This window comes from Octodon degus, unplaced genomic scaffold, assembly GCF_000260255.1.
Source record: "Octodon degus isolate 3935 unplaced genomic scaffold, OctDeg1.0 scaffold00047, whole genome shotgun sequence".
In the NCBI taxonomy this organism is placed as follows: domain Eukaryota; kingdom Metazoa; phylum Chordata; class Mammalia; order Rodentia; family Octodontidae; genus Octodon; species Octodon degus.
In genome coordinates this window covers 1330715-1342508 of record NW_004524623.1, presented here as the reverse complement: position 1 = coordinate 1342508, position 11794 = coordinate 1330715, and the positions used below count along the sequence as shown (strand labels likewise).

General features: G+C 40.4%; 1 pseudogene; it reads left to right on the top strand.

Moving 5' to 3' along the window:
• Positions 1-2353: 2353 nt before the first annotated feature.
• On the top strand, positions 2354-3275 carry LOC101587812 (annotated as a pseudogene).
• Positions 3276-11794: the final 8519 nt, after the last annotated feature.

Genomic DNA, 11794 nt, shown 5'->3' with positions numbered 1-11794 from the left:
AAGAAGAAGAAGAAGAAGAAGAAGAAGAAGAAGAAGAAGAAGAAGAAGAAGAAGAAGAAGAAGAAGAAGAAGAAGAAGAAGAAGAAGAAAATTGACTGTAACCATGCCTCATAGAAATGCAGTATATATACCAAGGTGTTTAGCATACACTTTCCTGTTTTCTAAATAGATTCATTTGTTTTCTTTCAGATCCATGTTAACTGTTGTTCCAAATATGTCTTGGAACAAGATTGTAGATGGGGATACCCAGAAGGCCACTCAAAAGATTGCAGCTTTTGAAATAAGAAATGGATGAAGGAAAGTGCTGTTCAGTGTCCACTTCCCATTCAACCTTCCAGGTGTCATTTGAGGGCCTGTGGTGATAGAGAGCAGAGAGCCCTCAGAAGGGCAGCTCAAGAAGAGGGTTTGGTTGCCCCAGTGATAGGTGGAAGAACCTGGAAACATTTGGCTTGAATGGTTTGGAAGCATGGGGCATTTGAAGTCAGACTGCTGGCAAGAATACTGCATCTCTTTAGAAATTCTACAAAATAACCAATTGTAGAGAAATGAGAGTAGGATCCACCAAGCCAGCAGTCATTTATATTATATCTATAATACATATGCATGTACATATAAGTAGGCAACATTTTACATAGTGAACTTACATGGATGTGTAGCAGAAATAGTAAGAATCTATACTGATGACATAGAATGTTAGTAATTCCCTCTCAAAGAAAGGCATGAAATCAAAGAGGTTTGCCCTAAACATAGCAAACCCACTTCAACTCTTCTATCACTCTATCTTCTTTGATGCACTATTCAATATATTTTTTTCATTTTGGAAACACTCTCTTCCTATATCGAGAGTTGACATCCTCATTAGAGCACCCCCTCCCAAGTAATTCTGGAGATACTGTGAAAAGCACATTCATTGCATTCACTTTCTCTGGATCATTCTCTATATTAGTATGTGCTGGCAGTATGTAACATCCATATTTCATGTGGAGAATTGGCACATGTGCATAACTCCCCTTACTTTCTTTTCTCATCGCCTTTCTCTTCTCTCCCTTTTGCTTTCCTCTGCCTCTTGATTGGTGTCCTTCATTTTTTTGTACATGTTCACAGTACATGTGTACCTTGCTTCTGTGTAGATGTTACGTGTACATAACACACCTTAATCCCTCTCTTTGTTCCTCTTCCTTTCCTCCTTCCCCCTCCCTGTATCTCTTGACTTGTTTCCCATTTGAGAAAGATTTATCTTCCTACTTCTGTTATCTATCTTTTATGTTGATTCTTATTTATGGCATGTGTTTCTCATAAAAAAGAAAACATGAGATATTTGAACTCAGGTGTCTGATTTATCTCACTTAATCCTATGTTCTCAAGAGCTTTCATTTTCCTACCAATTGCTCAGGCTTATCTTTATGGCTCAGTAGGACTCCACTGCATGCAAGTACCACATCTGCTTAATCCATTCATCTGTTGATGGATGTATGGGCTGCTTCCAAGATCTAGCTATTATGGATTGTGCTCCTATAAGCATGAGTGTGCCTGTGTCACTGTAATATGATGTGTTGAATTCTTTCAGGACGATACCTAGAAGGGGAATAGCTGAGTCCAATGGAATTCTACTTTTAGTTTTTTGAGGAATCTCTATACTGATATCCAAATTGTTTGCACTACTTTACATTCCCACCAGCAATATAGAAAAGTCCCTTTCCCCTTACATTACTTCACCAATATTTGCTATTATTTGATTTCTTTTTAAATAATTTTTGTCTTTCATGAAAAATTAAAAAAATAAAAACAAAATAAGAGACTATCAAAACATTGATTTCTTCATAATAGTCATTCTGGGGTAGAATCTCAGTCCTGTTTTAATTTGTGTTTCTCTAGTGGCTAGAGGTATTGAGCATTTCTTCATGTATTTATTGGCCACTTGTACTTCTATGAAATGTTTATTCATTTCACTTGCCTATTTTTTATTGGGTCTTTTATTTGGGGAGCAGTCTAATTTTTTAGTTTTTTGTACAGTCTAAAAATCAATCCTCTGCCTGTGGAGCAGTTTGGAAAATTTTTTCCCATTATGTAGGTGGTTGTTTTTACTCTGTTAGTTGATTCTTTTGCTGTGCAGAAAGTTTTTAATTTGATATGATTCCACTTGTTGATACTCAATAGTATTTCCTATGTAACCAGGGCTCTTTTCAGAAAGTCCTTGCCTATTCCCTCAAAACATTTTTTTAAGTAGAAAACTAGTAAATCTGAGTGTCCCTTAATACTAAAATAGTTTAATTTATTGAACTATACAGTTACAACTATCATAATCAATCCACAGAAAATATTCATAATACATTATGCAATTACACATGCAAGTATGGACAAACATGTACGCTTTTAGAAAATGAAAGATAATCACAAAATATCCCCCATAGAGTACCATATATTTGTATAAGTTATAAACATCATCAAGTATCAAGTTATCAACATCATCTTCACTGGATGGGCCAGTGGAGAAAGGTGACAATTTTTAACATATTCTTTCTATATTTTCATTGTTTTACTGGTTAGATCAGGTGCATTTTAAATTTAGAAATGTATACTCTTTATGCAAAATGAAGCCATATTATTTTTTATGGAGCTTAATTGCTACATGAGGCATCCTTAAAATTCTCATGTCTCTTTAGAATGCTACTTGTACTCCACACTGCAAAGGCAATCCAGTGCTACCTGCTTGTGACGTGAACTTAACCTGATGAAAGATTTCAGTTAAAAACTTTCCTCTTGGGATTAACACTGAAAGAAGAATGTGAGTAGGCCAAACCATAAAGGTGAGTTAAAATATCTTCCAGAACAGCTTGAGACCCAGAGCCCATTCCTCCCTGCAGGCTTTCAGCCTTGCCAAGGCTGAACTGATCCAAAAGAAGCTTCAGGGAGAAATGGAGAAATATCAACAGCTACAGAAGGACTTAAGTAAATCCATGTCTAGGAAGCAGAAGCTTGAGGCACAACTAACCGAAAATAACATCGTGAAGGAGGAGCTGGCCCTGCTCCCATTGGATGGGTCTAATGTGGTCTTTAAACTTCTGGGTCCCGTGCTGGTCAGACAGGAGCTGGGTGAGGCTCGAGCCACAGTGAGGAAGAGGCTGGACTATATCACGGCCGAAACTAAGCACTATGAATCCCAGCTCTGGGACCTGGAGCGGCAATCAGAGTAGCAGAGGGAGACTCTTGCTCAACTGCAACAGGAGTTCCGGCCGGCCCAGGCCACCAGCGCCGCGACTCCCGGGGAGGCCTGACCCCACGGTGGGGGGTCAGTGTGGAAATGAGGCAGCCCGAGGGCCTGTACTATAGGAGGTGATAAAATGTAATCATGCCTGGCAAAAAAAAAAAAAAAATTCCTCTTGGAAATTTGCCACCATGGATGAAAGAGTTTGAGATCCTTCAGGAGAAGTACATCTAATCAAAGTTGTATCCTATTTATGCAGTTGCTTCCTGGGTGTGTTGGAATTTAGGGTTCAAAGCAGGAATTGGGTTTTGTTTTTGTTTCTCTTAATCATAATTTTTATAGGGAACAAGTAAGGGTAGGTGTAGGACATGCTAATATTTTATGGGAAAGGGGAAAATCCCAGCCATTTAATGCCAACACTGGGTCAAATAACAATGACTGGCAGTCCTGTGTTGGAAAGGAGTTTCTTAAGCATTTGCAGTGTGTTGGCACTTGCTGTTGACAATGTAAAGGCCCAAAGATACAGCCTTTGCCCTCTAGGAACTTGTGACTGAGTGCCAGACAGGAACGTCCTGGATTTGCCCTTTGATCAGTCTCCTTTCTTGTTTTCTTTGGCAACCACACTGAATCCTTACCAAGCCAGCTTGCTCAAGTGCTTTTTATTCAACTCCTACTTTTTCCTCCTTATTGCAAATGGACTTAAACAATACTTAACCAAGGAGAAAGAATGATAAAGGCTGACTCTCCTCACAATCTTATCCCACATTCTATAAGTTTATAACCCCACATCTCCATGTATTCATTCTTACATCTTCTCATTCAGTGGCACAGGTGACATTTTTCCCCCTTTCTCTGGATCTTAAGGCTTCAATGGACACACACACACACACACACACACACACACACACACACACACAAAATTGCTCTCCTCTATTAGTTCCTTTTCTTCAGCCTATATAAATAGGTTTAAATTTCTTTTATCTTAAAATTATCTTCTGTAATTCTTACATTTTTTCCCATTTCTATCTCATTTTCTTTTCTTTTTTAAATGTATTTAGTACAGGGTCTGCAGAGTCTACAGGGTCTTACTATGTAGATTGGACTCACAGTAAGTCTCCTGTTTTCAGCCTCCCAAGCACTGGGATTACAGGAGCTCACCACCATACCAAGTCTCCATTGCTGTCTCATGCGCCCTGGGTTCAGGGCTGGCACAGAATGCTGGGAATCAAACCCTGGATGCTACGCTCTGCCTAAGCATGTGCTTTAGTCTGCTGAGTTATCTGGCCATCCCTCCATTTCTATCTCATTTTCTTGCCCTCTATGCTAGTTGGTATGGGCTAGATAATATGATAAAAACCAAATCTAAAATTTCAGTGACCTAATAATAAAAGGTAGCTTGCTAGTGCCACATACATTTCTCTTCCATGCCCTTCGGAGCACCATCACCCAGGGACACAGGCTGATGGGAACTCTTCAGCAGTCACCTTGAAAACATGAGAGAGGTACATACCAAGTCTAAAATGCTTCAGTTGTAATAATTTTGTAGTCACATGGCCCCAATTTAAGAAGAAAACCCAATTTCAAAGAACTCAAGTGACCTCCCCAAAGCACATAATTATTATTAGGTTGAATTATTTCTCAAACTAGATGGCATGATTCCAAATCCAATACACTATTTTCAAAGCCATAGTGGGAAAAATCTCATTTAACTGTTTCATGATCTAAATCACATATTGGGTGTTTCAAAAACTGAACAGTTCTACTATAACCTGAGTGAACTAGGTAGGAACATAAGGAACTGACTGGTAGCAGTGAATAAATTATATTTTCCCATTATAGCTCCATATATACCTTTCTATTCTGACCTAAAAAGAGATGTAATCTCAAAGAGAGAAAAGAATGCTCTACCTTGAGAATCTGCTTTCAGTCTAGTCCACCTACTACAATACCATAGCAGTACAAAGGAGAAAGTGATGTAGTAGAAGTCTACTTCATAAAGTTTTTCCTTCTTTATGACTTTTGGGAAAAGAACAGAGGGGGAAAGAACTGGAGAAGAAAGGGAGGGAAGTAAGGAGGCAGTAAGGGAGGGATGGAAGGAAGGAAAGAAAGAAGAAAGGAAGGAAGGAAGGAAGGAAGGAAGGGAGGGAGGGAGGGAGGGAGGGAGGGAGGGAGGAAGGCTGTCTCAGAATACAATACAGCTGGAACAACATGGAAGAGGAGTAGAAAATAAGGCAAGAGGTGAAACTGGACACCAAATTATGCACAGTAGGTCCTTATAGACCATTGAAAGAATCTGACCTTTGTAATGATTTCCTAAGTTTTGTCATATGAAAATAATACATAATCTGGATGACTTAAACAACAGAAATTTATATTTTCACAAATCCATAGAGTAGAAGTCCTAGATATAGGTGTCAATAGATTTAGTTTTTTCTTAGGCCCCGTCCTTGGCTTATGGGGGTCTACCTTCTTCCTATATGTTTTCACGGTCATGCCGAGGTCTATGTGTTATCTGTGTGTTTCTTACAGAGACATCAGTCATGCTTACTTGCATTCCACCCATATGGCCTCATTTTACTTGAATTAACTTTCCAAAGGCCCTGTCTCCAAATATAGATGCATCCTAAAGGATAGTACCTCCTATGAACTTGGCAGGGGTACATAACCCAAGTGATAACAGGCTTTACTCTGGATATGGGGAGCCACTGGTGATTTCAAATGGAGGAGTGGCATAATTTGATTTGTTTTACATTTCACTCTAGTGCTGTTTAAAGCTCGGACCGAAAATGGGGTGAGAAGGGTGGAGACAGGAAGATGATTAGGAAGTTGTTTCAATAATCCAGGTAGAGTGAAAGCAAGCAGGTCCTGAAGGAGAGCAGTGGAGGTGGGGATAGGGTAAATTTTGAAGGCAAAATCAGGGGATTTCCTGCTGGATTGGGATATGAAAGAAAGCATGGCATCAAGGTGATGCTGAGGCTTTGGTCTGAGCAGATGAAAGAATGAGGCAGCTGGCAACAGAAAGCCTAGAGCCTTGTGGAGAAGGCTCCTGGGTTCATTCAAGGCATATAAACTTTAAGAAAACTACTAGAAATTCAAAGAGAATTGCCAGCAAGCCATGGGATAGGAGTCTGGAGTTCAGAAAAATACCTGGACTAGACATATAAGTGAGAGTTCGTGAAACCAGGAAAGATCAGTGAGGCAGTAGCTGTGGAAGAGAGAAGGGCCCAAGGATTAAATCCTGAATTGCCCCAAAAGTAAAGGTTGGAGAGTAAGCAGGAAGCACAAAGAGACATGAAAGAAACCACAAGGAAGAACAAAGAAAATGAGACTGCTGAGTCCTCCAAACCAAGTGAGGAACTTTGTCCAGAAGAAAGAGCAGCTTACAGTGTGAAATCCTGCTCAAAGTGAGCTTTTAGGTCCCTTTTAATCTAGGCGAGAATGTCTGATGTTGCCTCATAGCCCTTCAGTGCTCTAATCTCTCGATTTACTTTGTCCTCTTTGGATTTCAGTTTGAGTCATTTCTATTGACCTACCTCCAAATCCACTAATTTTTCCCTCAGCTGTTTCAAGTCTAGTTAAGTCTATCAAGACAGTTCTGTACCCTTGTTACTGATTTTGATTTATTCAATATTTCCTCTGGTATAATATTTCCATCTTTTGCAGAATTTACTCACTTTTTTGTGTATTTCGCCCCTTTTCCACTACAGCCCCTAGAATATTAATCCTAACTCATTTATTTATTTATTTTGTACTTTAGGACAGGGTCTACAGGGTCTACCGGGTCTTACCAAGTATAGATTGGACTTGTAGTGATCCTCCTGTTTACAGCCTGCCAAGTACTGGGATTACAGGCACACAACACCAGGCCCAGTCTCAATCGCAGTCTCCGCGCACCCCAGGAGCAGGGCTGGCATGGCAGGCCTGGGGATCGAACTCCCAGCCTCTGCATCTACCTAAGCAGGCACTTTAATCCACTGAGCTATTTGGCTTGCCCTCTAACTGTTTTAAATTCATTGAACCTCCCATAACATTTGCATCATATCTAAAGCTGATTCTTTTGGTTATATTGTACCTTTCCAGAGGTTTTTATCTCCATCATTTCTTGTGATATTTCTCTCTCTCTCTCTCTCTCTCTCTCTCTCTCTCTCTCTCTCTCTCTCCCTCCCTCCCTCCCTCCCTCCCTCCCTCCCTCCCTCCCTCCTCCCCTCTTCTCTTCTCTTCTCTTCTCTTCTCTTCTCTTCTCTTCTCTTCTCTTCTCTTCTCTTTTCTTTTTTCCAGAAGGGGATCTGTGGTATAGGACAGTGGTGATTCAGACTAGTAGTCCAGCACTATCTCTGTTTCACATCTTCCTCTCCTCTGCAAGTTTTCATGGCTGTATGTGGATATGTCTTTCCTTCTGCAAGGGAGGCAGGCCTAAGCAATCTTGGCACAATTTGTGTTCTAGGCTTCCCATTACAATTTCCTTCCACGTGCCACGTTGTAAATTTCTCTAGCGCACTCTGGTGTTGAGGGCGTGTACTACTTCACCAAATGTTTTCTCAGTGTCTGTTCCACATTTAGCTTTAGATCTTCCCTTTTCCCTGCATGTCAGTACTGTGGCTTCTTAACTGATGCTTGTTATTCTGGTTTTGTAAGGGTGATGAAAGAGAAAGCTTAGCTCCTCGACCTGCTCCCCAGTTTTAGGCAGGCACTGTGGCCTTAATCACTGGGACCATTTCATATTCCTGTCCCTTCCCCAGAAGTAGAGGGTGTTTTTTGTAACCTCCACTCATAACCCCTGGTTCCTTTACTCTAATTGCAGTGGGTTTTCCCAGGTCTTAAATGCAATATTGTATGGATTTAAGAATTTGTTCCACGTAAGGGATGGAAGGCAGATTTATATCTTTCCTACAGAGGCAACTAGTTTTCTTCCTCGAACAGTACCAGAAGAAAACCTCTCACGCTGTTCACCGTCTTCCCTATGAGCCCTTAGTGAGGTCCATGGAAAAGAACCTCAGGGTGGTTTCCACTCCCCATGGCTGTTTCCAATAGCCCCTTTAGCCAGCCCATTTGGGGGCCGTAGTTAAAATTTTTAGCTGAATTCTTCTTACCAGTAGGATCTACTCTTACAAAAAAGAACATGGGCCTGTTTCCCTTGGAAAGCATCTATTTTTCTATAGAGTTCAGTTAAGTCTATTGTCTCAGGCCCGCAGTGCTCTGGGATATGAATTTTAAAAATTGCTAATTTGGAGACTGACTTTTTTTCCTCATTGTTAGAGTGAAAATTATGCTCTTCCCAGCTTCCTGCACCCTATGCAGAATCCAGAAGTCCTGTTCCATTATGCTTTTACTGTGTGACATCATTTATTCTCTGTGGAGTAATTATGGGAACAGAACGCTAGAAAACCTCCAGTGTCCCTTCCAGGGCTCAACTGCTGTGGCTGTAATAAACCAAACGGAAGCTTCAGATTTACACTTAGGTCATTGTTGCCTGCCCACCAGCATCCACCAACTACACTATAGAAAGTTACAGGATATAAGAGAATTGGAACTTACAGTTTGAGCTCAAATTCTATGTAACAACTTCTATTGAGAATAGATCTAAAATCGCCCTTTATTTATTATATTTAAGATAGCAAGCAAGTTTTAGCTTGATGAGTAGCTCGTGTGTTCTGGAACTCATTTTCCCCTTAGCTAATTGTCATCGCTAATATTTATTTTATTTCATGCTGCACTTTGTGTCTCCTTTAGCACATTCTTGGATGGCTCCACGACACTCTCATGTTTCCTTCCTCACACGACCTCTGGCAACTTTAGAAAAGCCTAGAAGTTGTTTTGTTCAGAAAGAGTTTGTGTCTCCGTGGTTCTGGTGTTCATGTCGTAGCGTGCTTTGTCTAGAAGGTAGCTATTGGGAAAGCAGAGAGCAGAAAAGTCCTGTGTAGAAAACCCAGTAGCTTCCTCATGCATCATCACAAGAAGTGTATGAGGTGGTCTCTCCATCCTTGCATATTTTACCTTGAACAAAAAGAGCTTTTGTCCACAAAGCCATCAAGCCATTAACCGGTCTCACACGGTTGCAAGGCTGTTGACTGTTGCGTGGCAATACGCACATGGCATTGATGAATTCCTGGCCTGGCATTTCCTCCAACTCTCCTACAATTGATTACTAGATTTTACAGACCAGAGTTGGCTACTACATAGAAGCAGCGTCCCGGGCTCTTGAGAGCTTTGCCTCCTGCCTGTCCAACTTCCCTTTACTATTTATTTTTATGTCTTACTCAAGCCTCTTCTCTTTTGTAATTGATGACTTTCCAGGCTTAATGTTTTGCCAAAGGCATTAACAGATAACTCAAGGCAATGATTTCATGGCCATGCACTCAGAAATACTGCCATGACACTGGAGAATACAAAAGTTTATGGTCTTTCCTTTCTAGGTTCATTCCAAAGAAGTGTGAAATTTAGTAGTAGATGGCAAGAAACTGACCGGGCTCGGGGCTTTGGACAGAGTCACTGCTGTTGGCAGAGCTTTCCTACCTGAAGAATGAGGAAGCTATGTACTTTTCCTTTAGAGAGACCTCAGGAAAGAGAAGTTTTATAAAATACTTTGACCCTTAATTGCTTTGGCTTTTCTTCTCAATCAGTCCAGTATGTGCTGAAACAATGTTTCCTTTCTTTTGATTTATATAACTTGTTTAAGATTCATAAATTTCCTGGACCAGAATTTTGTGACTTACTTCATTTTGTGGCAGATTATTTTTCCCTATGCTGTCTGTGACATTTGACTTCCGCTATTCTCTTCTCCCAAATGTAGATCCAGCAAGCTAAAGATAGTGGCTTTCTGGTGTGATGAGTCCTTCTCACTTTCCCCCCAAAGGAGGGTTATTATAAAAAGAACAAATTGAATTTCTTTGGTCTCTTGTCTCACCATCTAATCTCTTCCAGCCATATGATACTATCCTTAATGGCCTCACTTAGGAAAAGTCCTAATCTTGAACATGAATTCAGTACTGAGATAAATAAGCTTCTTTTTTTTATATAATACCTATCCTCAGGTATTTTGTCACTGCAACAGAAGGCAGACAAAAGCATATTCTCTATCCTTCCAGCATCTCTCCATTCCTTTAGGTTAATGAGAATGGTTTCTGTTACTTATGAGAACTCCAAATGTTTTTTATTAGTCCAACTTCGCAGCACATCCTGTTGTATTTCCTGGTGTGGAGTCAGCACATGTACGTAACACATCTTAATTCCTTTTTTAAAAAATCCTTTTTCTCTCCATTACTTTGCCACTCCTCTTGGTCTTGACACCTTTCCCACCTGAAAAAGAACTATCTCCTTACTTTCTATTACCTATCTTTAATCTTGTTCTTTGTTTATAATTTGAGTTTCTCATGTAAGAGAAACCATCCAATACTTAAGCTTCTGTGTCTGATTCATTTCACTTAACAGTGTGGTCTCAAGGTGCATCTGTCTTCCTAAGCATGACCTAAGTTTATCTTTCTTTATGGAAGAATAGTTGACTGATACACATTCACCAGTCAAAAATTCTCAGGTCTCTCCGTGTCTTATAGCAGTCCCAACTCTGCACTTCGACCTCAAGGTTTTCCATACTGAGTCATAAACTAATTCTTTATATTAATCTCTCCAAACTCCTCTTATATAGCCCCAAACCATCTTTCCAAAAACCTGAAGAATCTGTTCTTCTTAGTTATCCAGTGTATCCAGCACCCTGTTCTATGCTTGATTTTTTTTCTCACATATACATTTTGGTGTGCATTGGATTATTTGAAATTTACCAATCCTTTAACCTAAATTCAAATTTGAGGTACTCAGAAAAAATACTACAGTCATAATTTCCATCAATCAATGTCTCTGCTCTAAATTCTTATAGTAATATAATAGATGTATGATACATTTGGCTCCTAATCAGACTTCTTGAAACATTCCTGTTTATGTTACTAAAACTTGAACCTCCTCCTGGCCAAACTTTCATTATGTTGGGTGTGGCCTAGACATCAGATTTTTTTCAAGCTCCCCCATGTGATTCTTATGTAGCCAAACTGAGAACCAGCAGCAATGGCAAACCTTTCATAGCTTTCAATGATAATAAACAGCCTGCTGTGGCACATATGCCCTTGGTTCACCACCTGTATAGATTGAAAGAGAAGAATGGGTTAGCTGTTTTCATCTTTGGCAAGCTCAAGTGATGAGGAAAGTATTTCAATCAAAGAACAGAAGACATGGAAAGACACTGGAATGAGAAGTGTTTGGGAGAACTGAGAGAACTGAAGGGTCACCTGTGCAGCTGGGTCTCTGAAGGTGAGGGAGGGAAAAATAAGATGGATCTAGAAATAGAACCATGAAACTTCATAAGGAACACACTGCAAGGGCCAGCAAGATAGCTCAGCAGACTAAGAGCCTGCTTAGGCAAGCACGTGGATCAGCGTTTGATCCCTGGAACCACATGCCACGCTGGTCCTGCCCCTGGGCAAGCTGAGCCAGCCACCGAGACCCAGTGTGATGGTGCATTCCTATAATCCCAGCACTGGGGAGGCTAAAAACAGGAGGATCACTACAAGTCCAAGTTGTGTAGTGAAACCCTGTACCAAA